Source organism: Temnothorax nylanderi, unplaced genomic scaffold (genome assembly GCF_030848795.1).
Source record: "Temnothorax nylanderi isolate EJ_2023f unplaced genomic scaffold, tnyl_v1.0 TNYL_tig0132_pilon, whole genome shotgun sequence".
Classification (NCBI taxonomy): Eukaryota; Metazoa; Arthropoda; class Insecta; order Hymenoptera; family Formicidae; genus Temnothorax; species Temnothorax nylanderi.
Genome location: NW_027249194.1, coordinates 390485 through 407455, shown reverse-complemented (window position 1 = coordinate 407455; position 16971 = coordinate 390485). Strand labels below are relative to the sequence as shown.

The 16971-nt window shown below is 40.0% G+C and overlaps 2 protein-coding genes across 7 annotated transcripts in view; one reads left to right on the top strand and one right to left on the bottom strand.

Annotated features, from left to right (window-relative positions):
* Positions 1–16971, top strand: part of LOC139776922 (paired box protein Pax-6) — a 354486-nt gene that overhangs the window by 18165 nt on the left and 319350 nt on the right. The gene's annotated exons all lie outside the window — the stretch shown is intronic.
* Scalloped (TEA domain transcription factor 1 homolog scalloped) overlaps positions 1–16971 on the bottom strand; it is a 164581-nt gene that overhangs the window by 16930 nt on the left and 130680 nt on the right. The gene's annotated exons all lie outside the window — the stretch shown is intronic.

Sequence of the window (16971 nt, the reverse complement as noted above, 5' to 3'; positions counted from 1 at the left end):
TATTAATAATATAATCTAATCATGATTCGCCAAATATTAATTAAAGGTAAACATGATTTATACCTCAAATATTTCCTTAAAGGTTGAAACAAACGACTCGAGATATTTCATAAAATCAATCCTTTTATAATTAACGGTAATTAAGGACGTGTAGAGTGTTGAGTGAGCCTTCGCGGAACGCTATCTCGCTGTATGCTTCTCATCTTTCCAAATAGTTGCACGAAAAATCTGGACACTTTACATAAATTTTGATTTCCTTGTCGGGAACGGAAACAAACAATCGCGATATCCGCCAGAAGCATCTCGAGATCGGTCCTGATGGGAAATGAAAGTTCCGTGACGAAGATTGCATTCTCGCGAGCCTCGAATACGAAAACTCCCTCTCTATAGAATTGACGAAAAGCAGACGAGACGGATTCAAACAAACCCCACGAGCAAACTGCTCGAAATGGCGCGGCCAATTAGGGACACGATTTATCTTATTAGGCCTTATCCACGAGTTTTCTCCGATTTTGTCATCATATTTAAAAATATAATATCGATATTTAAGGGTATCTTTACATAAATTACTATGAGTCAATGGTCTGTCCGTCAGAACAAATAGTGTAAAATTATCACTCTGCGGTCAGAGTAATTTATGTACGCATACTAATACCTTGTAAGAGTTTTATTCACATTTACATGTACAATGTTTCTTTAACTTGACGCGGATATTTATATATTATTAGCGAAACCACACCCTGCCAAGGGAACGGGCTTGGAAAAATTAGCGGGGAAAGAAGACCCTGTTGAGCTTGACTCTATAGTCTGGCACATTATATAAAAAAACTGATAATTTAAGATATAAGATCTTAAAATAGAAATAAGCGTAAACATTTATATAAATGTCAATTACCACTTTTTAAATCGTTATGAACAATTATGGTGCAGTTGTACGGAATAAATATTTTACACCACCGCCACCGTGTGGCCGATAACGCAGATTATCTCGATATCGTGGATGACTCGCTAAACAGCGAGCGATTTACCGTAATCGCGCGAAAAAGCGCAGTTTCAGGGTCGCGCGCGCGCGCGGCGAAAACGATTTTCGTGCAAAACTCGTAGCTAAATTTAGCGGGTGATTAAGTGCGCTCGTCATAAATTCTAATTAGCGCGGGAGCGCACGTGGAAGCGAGTATACGGGACATGGCGTTCTGAAGCGTCGTTTGGCGACTCAATCCAGCGGATATCCGCGCGAAATTACACGAACGCGTAACTCGCGACCCGGGACGATAACGAGTATAATAAATCGTAATGAACCGAAGCGGGCGGGAAGCGAAACGGGAAAAAGGCGGGAGAAACGTCCCGTGTCGGAGACGAGTCGACGAAACGACGAAACGAGAAAGAGAGCCGAATGCTTTCACTCGATTTGCGTAGTTACATGCGAATATAAACCGCTCGAAACTGCCGATAACGAGGCGACGACCGATCGCGAAACGGTGAAAAGACCCGAGAATCGATTCGAATACGCGCGGGGGACGTATTCAGGTTTCATCGCGTACGATGAAAATCCAACGGCCTCCGGATTATTAACAACACGAATATTCCATTTGCGCGCTCCATTCCATTTTTTTTTTTTTTTTTAATACAACAATGTACCGCGTTCACACACCATGCGTAAGGTAAAATCAGAGAAAAAGAGAGGGGTAGAGAGATGGTCGGGAGTGGAATGTTTTGTTTTTCTACGGATCACGCATCGGGAGCAATGAAAAATATAGCGTCAAACTGGCGGCGATCAAAAACTGAACGCAGAGAAAATAATTTTCAAATGCGCGACTCTCGTTGCGCGTAGAACGCGATGTAAAAATATGAGAAAAAAGAAAAAGATCCCGGATTTAGATTCTTCGATAGAATTTAATCGTGCAATTATTAAATTTCGACGAAATTATTGTACTTGCGTTAATTTCAGTTTCCTATTTGTACTCTTCACACAGCAAGCGACATTAAAAGATCTTTCACGCGGTCAATTATTACTTTCTAAATTTACGATGTTGATTGTCTTGAAAATTATTTCTTAAAATTATTTAATCTTCTAGCTCTTTCATAAAATGTATAGGTATATATTAACCCCTTGACTGTTAATGACGGAAATATCCGCGGATACGGAAAAGATATTTATATCGCGGCAATTAGAACGAGATATTTTTATGTTTTTTTGGTGTCGTTGAATCTGAAATCTGAAATCAAAATTGCGAAATTTAAAATAATGGATCCAATATGGCGCGGACCGAAAATGTAAAAAATTGTTCGATTTGCATAAAAATTTGTATCGAAGGTAGTCTCTCGAAGCCGCTGTTTGCATATTTATGTAAAATCAAAAATCAAAAATTCAAAATGGCAAATTCAATATAATAAGCAAAAAAATTTTAAATATATGGTTCAATTTGTATAAAAAATTTTCAAGAGTTTTCGAAGCCGCTGATCCGTTTTAAAAATTGAAATTTGTTAATTTAAAATGACAGATTTGATATGACGGTAAAATTTATAATATCGCTCGGTTTACATAAAAATTAATTTCATAAGAATTTCGATAAATTTTTCCGCCACTTTATATTTTGAAATTTTGACCTCAGATTTAGATTCAGCGACCGGAAAAAAACCCCCAGAAAGCATCTTTTTAATAATATAATTTTATTAACTCTTTTGTCAAAAGCATTTTTGGTCCACAAGCATTTTTTTCGCCTAGCAGCGCCATCAAGGGGTTAAAGCAGAATTCTCTCGAACAAACCAAAACCGGAAGATCTTCCTCCCTGATGACCTGAGTTCAGTCGCGCGTCGCGCCGCGCGACGCCACGGAGAATTGCCATCATGTTAACCGTACCGCACTGAATAGTGAATGGTCAATATGCGATGACAAATGCAACGTAACCGTTGGACGAAACAAAGGAGTTGTCGTTGTGGTAGTGCGCGGTCGAGTTCTTCGATGAATCGATGAATTGATTTCCGGCCGATTGGACCGTGTAAACGGCGTTTCTACGCGCCACCTTATCGCCGCTTAGATTTCACAGCCGTTAAGGTTTTACGATCGCCGGTGACCGTAAAACTGGCGCCAGACGACATCAAACGTGTCGTAATTGAAATAACGTTTAACTGTACGGTAAGCAGAATCACGCCGCGCGCGGCCGGGGTACTTCGATCCAGATGGATAAACGTGCGACGGGCGTTGCTGAACGCTGAACGTCTAGAATTCTAACGACAGCGTGATGGGAAGTTGTAACTTTGATATTGCATTAGGAAACGATATCCAAATTCTGTTTTCCTAGGAAGATACGTGTTCGCGCTAACAATCACGCATTGTATTGTATGTCGTCCATTTTAAACGCCGAGTTGTAACGTCGAGTCGTAAAAGTTGGAAATCGCATATTAATTACGCAGATATTAGGAGAGGGAATATTTGCATCATTTCAGGGATTACAGGAATGTTAAATCAAATATTTCTCTTTTAAGCGCGCACGCCGCTGACATCACGGGATTAATTGCAGATTCATATTGACTATCAAAGCACTTTGGTGCGAGGGAGGACGGTGGGATGAAAATCGCGACGTCCTGGCACGACGCGACGCGACACAACCGCCCGCCGCGCCGCTCTTACCGTACCGTAGGGTAAATAAATTATTTCCCCGATAAATCTCCAAGTTTCGCGGAAAGTTTCCGAGAGAGATTACCGTCTTGCTTCCTACGGAAAGACTTGATTAAGAGTCGGTGGTGGCGAACACACGGCTCGCTAAATGATTCATCGTTACTCGAGCGAGGGAGCGGCGCAATATGTCGAGGACAAACACGAATGTCGAGGAGACGAAATGAAACGACAACGCCGAATCTCTATCCGCCACTCTTTTTTGCATTGCAAATCGCAACTCGTAAATTACAGACATTCGTCTTCGTCCTGGGCTCTCTACAAATTGCGACGAATATTGTTTCCGTAGAAATTCGTTCGAGGATGCGGACGTTGTTTGTAATATATGTGCAATCAAATGCCCTCTTACTTACGTCGCTGACGACAGTGAATCGTGACTGTAATGATTCCTGCGACGCTAAAAAATACACACACACACACACACACACACACACACACAGACCGCGGTCTGTATTCTATTCTATAATATCTACTCTCCAATTCTGTATTACTTTCGAATAAGATACAAGCCGTTTTCGGTCTAAGCTTAGATCTTAGGCAGCTCAATATTATCTATTACTTTATTTTAAACAATGCAATAACAATTGTTAAACATTGATTAACATTGGCCGCGCTTATAGAAAAACGTGTTTTTTTCCACAACTGTTGCAAGTTTTCCGAGCTCAGATTGGATTATTCGTTTAGATCTAAAAGAAGCGCCGGGTCCGAAGACCCGCGGAAGATGGCGATTTTACTTCGCCGAGGGCCTGCTTGTATTCGCCCCCAACTGAAATTTATTTACAAGTTGGTCTTGCCGTCGTGCGCCGTTTAGCGGCATCGTTGCAAATTACTGCGGAAAGATTAATAATTTGTTCCATGTTGTGTTAATGTTGTCACGTATCGACAAAAAGAATAAATGGGATTAACATAGATTCAACGTTAGAAATATATTTATACTTCAATATTCAACATTCAACATTGCAACGTCTTAGCAACATTGTTTCAACTTTTTTGCTGTGTAGGAATCGTACTGGAAATTATCGCTCGAATTACTAATTATTGAATTGAAATTTTACAAAAAAATTACATGGCGTATAGGTACATACACAAAGTTTTAATTAAATAGACTTTACATAATTTTATGAGTCAAAAACACGTATAACAGGTACCTCATATTGCCATCATTTTTCTCGCATTCGCTTTAAGAAGTTATGTGAGGAATATATGGCACCTGGGCGAAAGATATCGGGCAGCGTCTCGTGCGCGCGTCCATTTATGCTTTCTCGGCCACGGAAATTCGGAAATCCGCTCGCATCCGTTGCGAATCTTCGCGCAGGAAGTTGCGAGATCCCGGCGGAGGATCGTGACGACGAGGATCTATGAGGGTGTGTTGTCTTCGTCGGATGGTAACGTAAGAGGGAAGAGGGAGAAGAGATGTGCAAGAGTCGGCGGTAGGGGGTACAACGAGACGAGAGAGAGAGAGGGGGGGGGGGAGGGGTGGAGAAGCTGAAGCATCGGGAGGAAAATATTCGAGATTCCAGGGGAACCGCGCGTGATGACTCAATTTCGCAAAGACCGTTAAATGGCCCCGCTATGAACCATGCGCCACCGCCGGCCGCGTTCCTTCTCTGTTTTTGAAGGCCGAACATTCTTCGTAGGGGGTCGATTATGCCGGCTTAGGCATCTCCATAGAACGCCACCGACTACAAAGAAGAGACTCGGTTTATTTGACTTTTCCTACCTCGACGCCAAGTCAGTCGACGATTCTTACGAATCATTGTGTCAACGTCGGCCAGTTACACTTTGCCCTCTCTCGATCTCTTGCCCGATGCTTTCAAGTATATTTTATTCCAATCTAGTTAATCTTCCCATCTTCCCGGCAACATATAAATAGAACACTTTATACTAAGCTACTGCGATAATTGGTCATTTAATGACATAAAATATTCAGCATATATTGCGTTGCAAGATTTAGAAATATATTCTTTAACAAATTGGAAATTTTTTATTTGTGGAGACTTGGGGAGGTTAATAAATTAAAAATTTAATAGGTACTGATCGATAACAAAATTTATTTTTTTTCTTATTCTAAAAAAAGTTGCCCTTCGACGGAATTTTAATTTGATATTTTCATACACGATGCGATTTCACACACAACAGCCGCGTACAGCCTAATATTAGATTTAGACAATTAAATGTTTCCATTCTCGATTGTTTGCTGTTAGCGGCTGTAATTTCTTTTTCGGCATCTACCTGTACGAGCTTAGAAGCAATTTATTATCGAAGGAGATAAGGCCCTTTTTCACAAAGAGCGTCAGATGACGAGGGTAGAAAAGGGGAACATGTAAGAGCTATGCCCCAGGCACTTCTCCAAGCTTCAAGCCGAAGCGAAGATCGATCATTGCCCGAGCATGTAGATGAGATCGAGATCAGCGATCGACATCGGATGTACAAGGTGAGTAAGATAAGAGCAGCCGAAGGAGAAAGAAAGAGAAGGAAAAAGGGGGAGAGGGAAAAAGAGAGAAGAACAAAGGAATAAAGAGAGGGAAAGAGACCGCTGGATGCGCGACGCGACGAGCAATCAACGTAAATCACTTGGCTGATGCTCAATTTAACAAGAAGGGCCATTATGATCGCGAACTCGAAGTAACGAGCACGAGGAGAGATCTTTCTCTCTCGCTCGTTTATTTATAGCGAAGTGTGTAAACTACCTACGATCCCGAGTAAGAAAACACAGTTTGTTGCACACGCGTAACGCTATTTTAAGAGGCCCCTCCCCGGGCGTTATTACCGGCTGATTGGAAATGACAGCGAGAAAGCTTACACGGAAGAAATATGTCCCATTACAGGCTCGTTAGCAAAAAGCAACGCGCGTCAAAAGGAAAATTCAGCGACACAAGTGTTGCGCTCAATAAAATATCTGCAGTTTACATCATACATAGTTTTCAGACGATATTCTATAAATCGTAGCGAGTAGCTCGCGAATAGTTACGCTATGAGTTTCGAGCTCTTTGATGTAGCGATTATACAAAATAATTATATATATATACATACACACAATTATTCTTTCTTTATTCCCAAATTACCAGTGTATGTAAACAGTGTTTGAAAGATCAATAATTAATTATGTACTTATTTCATCAGTTTAAGAGGATATTCTGGTATAACGAGTAAAGAAATTGTTTTTCTTATAAAATATACTTAATATATGAACATCTTGATAAGATGTCTCTAAAGTCGTTTGTCGAAACCCGCGATGTTGTCGCGAAGTAAAAACCGTATTTAAAACTTTGAACCTGTTTTTCTCGAAACTATATTTTTTTGTTATACATTTATTAGTTTTTTCTTTTAATAAAATACTAACAAAATTTTGAGAGAAAACTATAATATTTTTTAATAAAAAAGTCGCCATTTCCAAAATGGAAATATTGATTTAGTTCCAGTTCAAACTGGATAGTCACACTTCTCCTAAATAAGAAAATTTATGATTTTTGCGTTTTAGATATCTATATAGAACAGCTAGAATCATTTACACCGTCCATATGCATTTTTTGCGAGCTTCTAGTGACCAGGATATAACATAAAAAAAAAGTATGTTTTTGTTATTTGGAAAATGAAAATATATTCTTAAAATAAGGCTGAAAGAACATGTAAAGTTTAACGTTATTCGCTTTTTCCGTTTCCCTACAAAAAATTCCTGAAATGAATTTGTATTTATTGCTACACTGGATAAATTATAGCATTCTGTGAGATAACTGAACAAATAGAATCGATATCGTAACTATAACAGCATCGTAAATATATCGTTCCGAAAATAACGTGGTTGTACATCCAACGCTCACTATATTAGATTTAGTGATCATCGTTAAACGTCATAGCCCGATATGAATCTTCAGCCGATTCGTGTCTGCTGAGTTATTACGTAACGAAGAAACGCGCAGTCACGTGCCGGATTCCTTTGTAAAATTATGTATGTATAAGAAGCGTATATAAAGGCGGAAGAAAGCATGGCCTGCAATTGCATCGTTAAATATACCATAAATCGTTAAATTACTATAAAATTTGAAATACAAATCGATTAGTAAAAATTACACCTTCCGATTTATGTAAATTTTCCACTATCATCATAATTACATCTTCTGATCGGATAAGCTTCTAATTAAATACCGTTAGGTCTTAAGTAATATAATTAATCGTTTATGTTAATTGGCCTATATATAAGTAGATGTAATTCAATCAAGATGATTCTTTACCAGCACTTTTTATTAATCTATCATTTTTTTTATTACCAGGCTGTTATCTCAATTAAGTTTATCTATTAGCATAATTACTATATAGCTGATTAATTTGATGAAGAAGATTAGCATGTTTCCTCGAGCGTTTTTCTAAAACTACCACTATCGCCCCACCATCTCAACAGTCTATTTCAATGATCTCTATGTTATGGAGTAGAGCCGCAAATTGTGCAGCTACGAGCTGCAATAACGGAGGGTACTCGCTCGAACGACCTTGGTGCTCGGTTGACGTCGTCGAGAGGGATCGCTTTTGACATGTCGAGGGCCCGAGAGGCTCACCAGTGGTCCTCGGGGTATCCTGGACTTTACCACGAAGCACCGTCGCTAATCGATGGTTCACAAACAGTACGCCTCGTGCTGGCCCTTCAGCCGACGAAGTGCGTTTAAGCTCGTTTGGTCAATTAGCGATTACCGAACACACCGCGGCTGATCTTCAGGGGTAAGCACACGAAAAGGACTCCTTAAGCTCCGTTCACGCCGGTCCGACATTTATAAATATTTCTGATCCAAATAATTATGTTATTTAAATTCTTTCTAATTCTTTCAAAAACACAACAACTATCAACATCAGATATTTAACGTGCCGCAATTAAAAAAAAAATCTTAATCTCGGAAAGAAACAGTTTGCAAGTGTTGTGAGAAAGTCTCGAAGAAATATGAGCTGTCAAGCAAAACAATGATACAAGTAAAAATATTGTACCCAATGGAAAAAATCCAGGTACTCTCTATTACAGTTATAAAAAGAGGTAATCTCTTACAATCACAAAGAGAAAAATTGCAGAAAGTTGAATTTCTCCGGAGAACAAAACTTGAATAATAATATAGATGCATAGATAACTGAACACCTGACATATATGATTTATTATACCTAGCTTATTCTGCTCAATACCTTAATTAAACTATTACAATCCCAGAACTCGGTTTAAGATTGTTTTCCTTTCGAAAAAAAAAAAGAAACGATTTGTTAAAGTCCCTCGTAACATTCGTAAAAGCAGTAAAGAAAGTCATCAAGTATCTGATCGCGCGAGGAACGAGAAAGATACTCCCGCATGGCCTCAAAAGGCACCCCAAAAAGCTATATGGGCGTGTATACTTTCGAAGCAAAGGCGCGGGGAGAAGTCGGAGGGGCTGGGAAGTCGATAAGTGTCCTTGCGCCAGAAGGAGGATTCTCTCGCATCTTGACACGGTGACCCCCACCCTGACGACCTCGACAAACCCCTCTACTACTACTACTACTACTACAACTACTGAGCAAACCCCACAACCCAGTCCGTTCTTCTTCTTATCATCCCTAGGCGCCATTCCATCCATCTTCCTTTCTTTCCATTTTCTTCGGCGCTACATACAGTCACCACTACCATCCTCAACATCGCCACCAACACACACCAAGAGAGCAAGACAGAGGGAGAGAGAGAGAGAGAGAGAGATACCATTCGCTGGCATGGCACCATACCAGGATCCGTCGGCAACCCTCCACCCCCCCCCCCCCCCGCGACCCGTATACTCGCTCCCTTTCCGGGACCCGTACCATCCCCAGCTCCCCGCACCGATCCTCACCCCCAACTCCACCTCATGCTCTGTTCACTAATTGCACATTCTTCGCATAGTTTCGCCACCCCCGTCCTCTCGCCGATCCCTTCCTCGAGGGAGGAGGGGTCGAAAGGAGGGTATAGCAAGCCCTCGACATACAACTACTGCCTCTCTCTCTCTCTCTCTCTCTCTCTCTCTCTCTCTCTCTCTCTCTCTCTCTCTCTCTCTCTCTCTCTCTCTCTCTCTCTCTCCTCTCTCTCTCTCTCTCTCTCTCTCTCTCTCTCTCTCTCTATCTCGTCCCTGCCCTCTTCTCTCCCTTTCATGACCTTCCGTCTTCTTCCCTCTTTGTCAACTCACATGTACCTTGTACTACATGCCCCCGCGCACGTCCTTGTCGAGCGGTTTCACCTTGCAATCCCCTCGCACGCTGCTGCATCCTACCCTTTGCACGAGCGTCTCTCTTTCTGTCTTCGTGTTCCGCTAACTCAGGGGATCTTTTCTCTCTCGCTTATCCCCTCCCCACCTCTCTCTCTCTCTTTCTCTCTCGTGCGCATGTTTGTGTGCGTGCTCACGAATAGATACGTGCAAGTAGGCGTGATTTTCTTCAGGGTTCGCGATTTTACAACGCTCCGGTGGAAGCTCCGCAACCGGTTGTGAGCTTCGTGCGTCTTACATTAGTATTAAGTGACACAGATACGCAACATATATATTAAACGCACCGTTTGTGCTTTAAAATGTTTCGCTTAAAAATCGTGCGAGATACAAGTCCTATTATACGTGTTGGGTGAACTTTTACTTGCGAGAAAACAAACAAGTCGGAAATGTATCTCAAAAATGTCAAAAATTATGTATTGGCTACTGACAAAAGTATTGACTACTTTTTAGTTATATTTCTAATTTTGTATTTTCTTCTCGGTCTAACTAAATTTCAATTTTTATTGATTCTCTGGAAAATACATGTACAGGAAACTACAAAATTAAGATAGATATTTGGTTCAATTATTATCTTATAAATTATATCTCATAAAAAGTATATTGTTTCTCTTCCATGGAATACAGTATCGTCATAAGATTCTGCGGTATATATTAAAATTTAATCCCAACATAAAATTTCTCATACATCTTGCTTTTCTTTTTGTAAATACCGAAACCTTATCTCAATATTTATCAGATTATTCATTGAAATCTACGTATCAAATACGAATCTATCGTCACATTTTAACTGACATAAATCCATTCTCCGTATCACAATATTGAAAACAAAGGACGATTTATTGTACGCGGATCTTCTTTTCATCTTTTGCTTGAAACTTTACAAAGCTCAACAGTCGAGAAGTTTAACAGCAGGTGTAAAAATGTACACACGACTTGCGAAAATGTTGGTCTCCACGCGTTGGCGGACTTTACCGGCGGAAAATTTATTTCCCGCTCACCGCCTCAAGTTATCCGCCCTTGCCTCTCCACGATCCTCTATTCAATTTCTGATCGTTCGAAGAATAGCAAGCTCGCACTCAGCTTCCGCACTTACGCGGAGAGGTGAGAACAGTCGCATTATTTCTTTGCTGCTCGGAAGAAAAAAGAAAGATAAGGGCAATTCCTTGCAACGTTCTTGGAATAAAAATCACAATGTCTCATTTAATGCTTCTCATTTCCTAATTTCATATTTCGGGAATAAATTAAATCGAATAATTCTAATTTAAAAAGTAAGCAATAGATATCCACAATTCATAATCTTTCTCTTCTTATTTAAATAAAATATTAGAAATGATGAATTATACATTTATAATACTCACCCGTTCGATCATAATATCTTTCAACTTAAAAATATCACAGAATATCAAATTGACTTTTGATATAGCTGTTTTTTTATTTAATTTTATTTTAACTCATCACTTTTAGCAATAGCCATATAATGTTTATAAAGAAAGAATTACAATATAAAAATAATTACTATAATTAGTAAAATAATGATTACAATCAGCTTCTGTTCATTTAGTTTGAAATAAATTACGAGGGTCGGTTACGGGAAAGTAATGCCTCCTAATATTTCTTTTTCGAATCTGACGCCATAGAAATTTTTGCGTTTCATAGAGTTGTTATTTGAAGTGATGTGTCTATAGTTGCGTTATATTGAGTGGTATTGTGATCATTTACGTGTGTGTCACACGAGCAGTTCGAACTGCGTGTGTGTGTTTCAGATGTGCGGTGAACAGACAAGGGCGGTTGAATTTCTTACCGTGAAAGAAGTGAGTTCCAATGGCTGCGTTCAGCGGAGAAAGCGCAGCTCAATGAGCGCTCAATGATTCTTTATTACGATTGGTTTCTACACTTATTGTTAGATCCAGGAAAGAACTAAAGGCAAGGTCCAATCATTTTAAAAAATTACTCATCACTCGCTGAGTTGCCTTTTCTGCTCAACGCAGCCATTAAAATTCGTTCGCGTCTCAGAAATGTTCATGATAGCACCATTTCTGAAATGCGAATGGATTTCAATAAAACTCACTTCTTCCATGGTAAACAATTCAATCACCGTCCTTGTCTGTTAGGCGTATCTAAAACACACACTAGTTTGAACTGTTCATGTGACACTAAACTAACGTAACTGATCACAACACAACTCAACATAATGCAACTAAAGACTTCAAGTAACAACTCAGTGGAACGCAAAATTTTCTATGGTGCCAAAGTCGGGAGAAAAAAATTAGGAGACATTACTTTCGTTACCGTATGATACGAGGGTTCGTATCATAAAGGTTTCTATCCCTTCTCAAAAATCGTTTAATAAACGGAAATTTTCCAACAAATTGTTCTTTGCAAGCTATACCGCCAAAACTTGATTACGATTGTAAGAAAGAACAGGAGAAATCTATTCGGCACAAGATATATGTAGAGAAACGTTCAAGCTCTGAGCTCTGACTACGTTTTATATAATAACCAATGTTAAAACTTGATCATCAAATCGTATACTATTTTACGCTGGGGTTATACACGCTGCGGTAAGTTACCGCATAAATACATCTTGAAGAACAGCGCAACACGACGGAATCGCATTCGCTAAATCCCATTTGCCGCTCGTATACGCAACGAAAACGAAGAATCGAATCGCGCCACCGCGCACCGTTCCTTTCCCTTTACGATGTCACCGTGACATCGCGCCGTTGTTGTTTTCGTGCACAATTTTCGTGATATACAGGCGGACGATTTTATCCCACCGCGGTACTTGTGCGGATACGATGCGGAATACGCCCCAGCTTGTACGTATCGGGTGTCCCCGAAAAAAGATTGGAAATCTCACGCTTATTCAACGCGTAATCAAGTAAAAATTTAAATTTCCCACTTTCAGAGCTATTTATGCCGTAACTTTTAATACTTTAGTTTCCAATGCTTTGGTAATCAATATAATCAAATGTCTACAAAGACAAAATTTATTTTAGATTGATATATGCGATAATGCGATAGAAGCTTTGACAGCGTCCGATTTCAATGTGAACAACTTTAAAAACTTGAAGGAAAATCGCGCTCAAATATATCAAGCAATCACAGCCGAGTGCTTCTGTGTTTCATTTCTGAGACGCCCGGTGCGTAAGGTCGCCGGAAGGCAACCCGCTTGTTTCCAAAACCTGCATATCGGCGCAAACGGTCCTGCAAGGCGGGCTCGTAAAAGGCGCTCGTAAAATGGAAAGGGATTAAAGCACCACCCAGGTTTCCCTACACACGAAAGGTGGGTGGCGGTGCGCACGTGGGGGGGGGGGGGATGGGCGACGAACGCCGAGGAGTATATATCCTCGGATTTACGAGGACGATAAACGGGATTATACGCCTTCCGTAAACCTTGAAACGATCTTTCGAGTGAGCGCATAGTTTGCGTAAGGGCGATGTTTCCCTCCGTCCTCGCCGTAACTCCCTTAGACCGTTCTTCGCGACTGTATACCTTTCTTTCTCACTCGCGATTGTCCGCTCATACTCTCTATCTGTTTCGTTCACTTCGCGCCCGTTTTTCTCCTTTACCATTACCGCGCTCGTTGTCGCTCCATTACGATGTTGCGGCGATGCCGCAGAATCCTCGCAACTTTATGGCCGTGTGTTCTATTTTCGTGGTTTTTGTTCAACTACAAACTACAGCTACTTGAAAAAAATATACATTTTGACAAAAAAAGTGAATAAAATTGATGTAGTTGAAGTTTGGAGTGTTCTTGGAGCGAAAATTAAAAATTTACCCTAATTAAAAAGGATTATAAAAAATATATTTACAAATAAAACAATAAAATTATGTATAACAAAAAACCAATTTAAAATTAATAAACAATTAACAAAAGATAAATAAGGTCGTAGAATAAAATTCTCACGAAAATGTGATTCAACTGTGACAAAACTGTGTTTTGTGCCAAAATGTACAATTGCGAGGACAATCTCTAAGATCCACAATAGTAAGTAAAGAAAAAAAATAGTTTGTTAACACGTATGGGTTAAGTTAGGGCTAGGGCTATGCGGAAAGAGAGGCAGAACCCCTCGATTGTCATTATAAAGAGAAATATAATAAAAACATTTTGTAATATCAGTAATTAATACCTAATTTTTATTTGCAAGTCTATATACGTTTAGCTATGTAAATATGTCAAAAAATCACAAGAAAATATTCAATCGCTATGCTTTCATCTTTCTCATTGGTAAAAATCCATTTAAAGATGTTCATTTTGAAGTTATTTACAACATTTTCACCCAAGAACACATAAATAGAACGTGGGTGATCTTCAAAAGTCTACCTACGTCCGTTTTATTTATAAATATATTTCTTTTTACAATCCTTTTTAATTAGAGAAAATTTTCAATTTTCACTCCAAGAACGCTCCAAACTTCAACTACATATAAAATTGTCACAAGTAAAAGCGTCACACAGTAACGACCAAAGTATTAATATAAAAGAAAAAACATATAATATATTAATCAATAAACAAATATTCTTTTAATCAGAAGCGTTAAAAGAGAACGTTTAACTAATAAATTAGCTAATATGAGTACATTTTTTTAAATAAAAAATTACACACACGCACACGCACACACACAAACGACTACTCGTTTTATTTTTATTTTTTATTATAATATATTAGCGCAAAAAATGCAAAATCATAGTTCAAGTTAAAGTTGAGACGTTTAAAATTATGGAAAAATGTAATTATCAGCGGAAAATTTTGCGGAGCACCTGAAAAATGTTCGTGGAACACCGCGGGTTTCCACACGGAAAGCTAGTCACGCTAGTTGCGCGATCTTTTTGTCTTATTAATATCCTTTTCTCGTTTTTAGAATTTACAACTTTTCGCACACGCTTCTGTTGTATCGCGGCTAAAGTTGTTAAATTATCACATTGCTGCTTCCTTTCGCACTTTTATTCAATGAACAAACTCATATTCTATTATACATCGTTTCTGCCTTCCTGTAGTTGACTCTCTCCCGATATTTTACAATTACGTTATATCGCAACGTGCTACGTGTGTATGTGTTTTAGCGGAAACTACCTTTGTTCTCCGAATTTTAAGCTAATTACTACGTTACTCGCTCGTCGGGCACGTTTAGCAATTTTTACACTGTCTCGTGGACCGTTTTATCTTTCCTGTTTTCTCCCGTCTCTTTTTTCCCCTTGTTTCCGCGTTGTTTCTCTCGTTCCGTTTCTCCATTACTACGTTGCGCTAATATTATAAAATTGTCGCGACTTTATTATACCGCTACGTTGTATTTTTATTTTCTCACTCCCGCCGTTATCCTCAATCTACATGCTTTCAAATATTCTCGCGTTTCCTCCTATTCTACCGTCTTGTCTCATCTTTATGCCGCGTCGCGCTGAGACGTTGCAAAATTGTGTAATTTTATTGCCAACCGTGACCGTCCATTTTCCACCATGCCTTCCGTGTTTTATTAACTTTCCCACTTTTCCCGATCGCGCCTATTCCCGCCCTTTTCTTACACTGACCACTCTATTATCGTGTTATTGTAATATCTATAAATATAATTACGCAATCTTGTCGCACATCTTTCCTTTGAGTCTCCGTTATACCTTGATGTTGGACGATTCTTCTTCCCTAATATTTTGTTCAACCCACCCTCATGCGTGAACAGGAGAGTTTTTCTTACATTTTATATTTCTTACGAGTATATCATATTTATAAATTTCTCGTGTTAGTGTATTATTATTATTATTACATTATACACATTAGAGCATTTTTTCCCCTTGACTATTAAGCCGATTACTGTGTCAGCCGTGTCCGTTGGGTCCACGGTTGTCCATTTTTACATTGTCTTTTAGGTAAAAAGACCGGCGAGGGGCGAGAACCAGCAGCGGCAAAATGCCCGTGCAATCTGAATTATTAAGGGGCGAAGGCGGAAGAAGAGAATAGCAATAATCTCGAAGAGGCAAAGAGGGAAAAAAAGGGGCAATCGCTTCGACCGGCTTGAAGGCCTTTTCCGCACCATCCTTCTCTATTTCTGAAAGCGCGAGCGGGATAGAGAGAGCATCTTCCGCGAATTAATATTCATTACATCGCGCAACGCCAAAGCGCTCTCGCCCCGTACAAATATGAAACGACGTACTTGCGCTAATTAAAATACTTGGCTGCTTTTTCTTGGGCGGAGAGTTGGGCGACCGACCGCCTTCGTCCTTGGTCTTTCGCTCGCGCATATAACCGGAAGAAGGGACGGTCCCCGTGCGAAATTAATGGCGCGCAACGGGCGGCGTTTGCATCATCGACGCCTTTGAGGCATTTTAATATTGAGCAAATCAAGTTTATACAGGGTGTCTCGGGAAGAACGTACCATCTCGGTAATCCGCTTTAAATAAAGATACCAGATTCAAAATCTTCTCTGATGACGTTCTCTGATGTTATTTTAATTGCAAGAACAATACGCCGGTATATTTTCTCCCTTGAACGATTTATTCCGAAATAGAACGTATACAAGCAGAGAAACAATTCTCGCATATCTGTAGAAAATTCAGGTTCTAATCGAGATTCTATACCAGGAAAAATTCGATAAAAAAATGTACCTTGATACAGAATAATAATTCATTCGATCAGCGGGAAATAAATCGACGGCGCTGAAACAACAAATCTCTCCGTGGCGCAGGAGAGAGAAAGAGAGATCTTCCTGACGATTCTTTCGCGTTTTCATGGAACAGGCCATGTCCCCGCGGGGTCGGCAAAACAACCAAGGCGCCGTCTACGGCGTCGACGGCCGACGAAATGCCAGGCAGGCACAGGGAAACGCAAACGTCGGACCACGGACGGCTCGCCTCGCCTGCTTCCCTGTCGTCGTCGTCGTCATCGTCGTCGTCGTCGTCGTCGTCGTCGTCGTCGTCGTCGTCGTCGGCGGGGAGCTATTATACGCTCGAGTTTAATTAAACTCCGCGAGATGTCAAAGGACTCGGCCATGCCCGGCAAGACGGACAATGCGGACGCAGATTATTACATCCCTCGTCGACCTATCCACTCCAGTACTCGCACG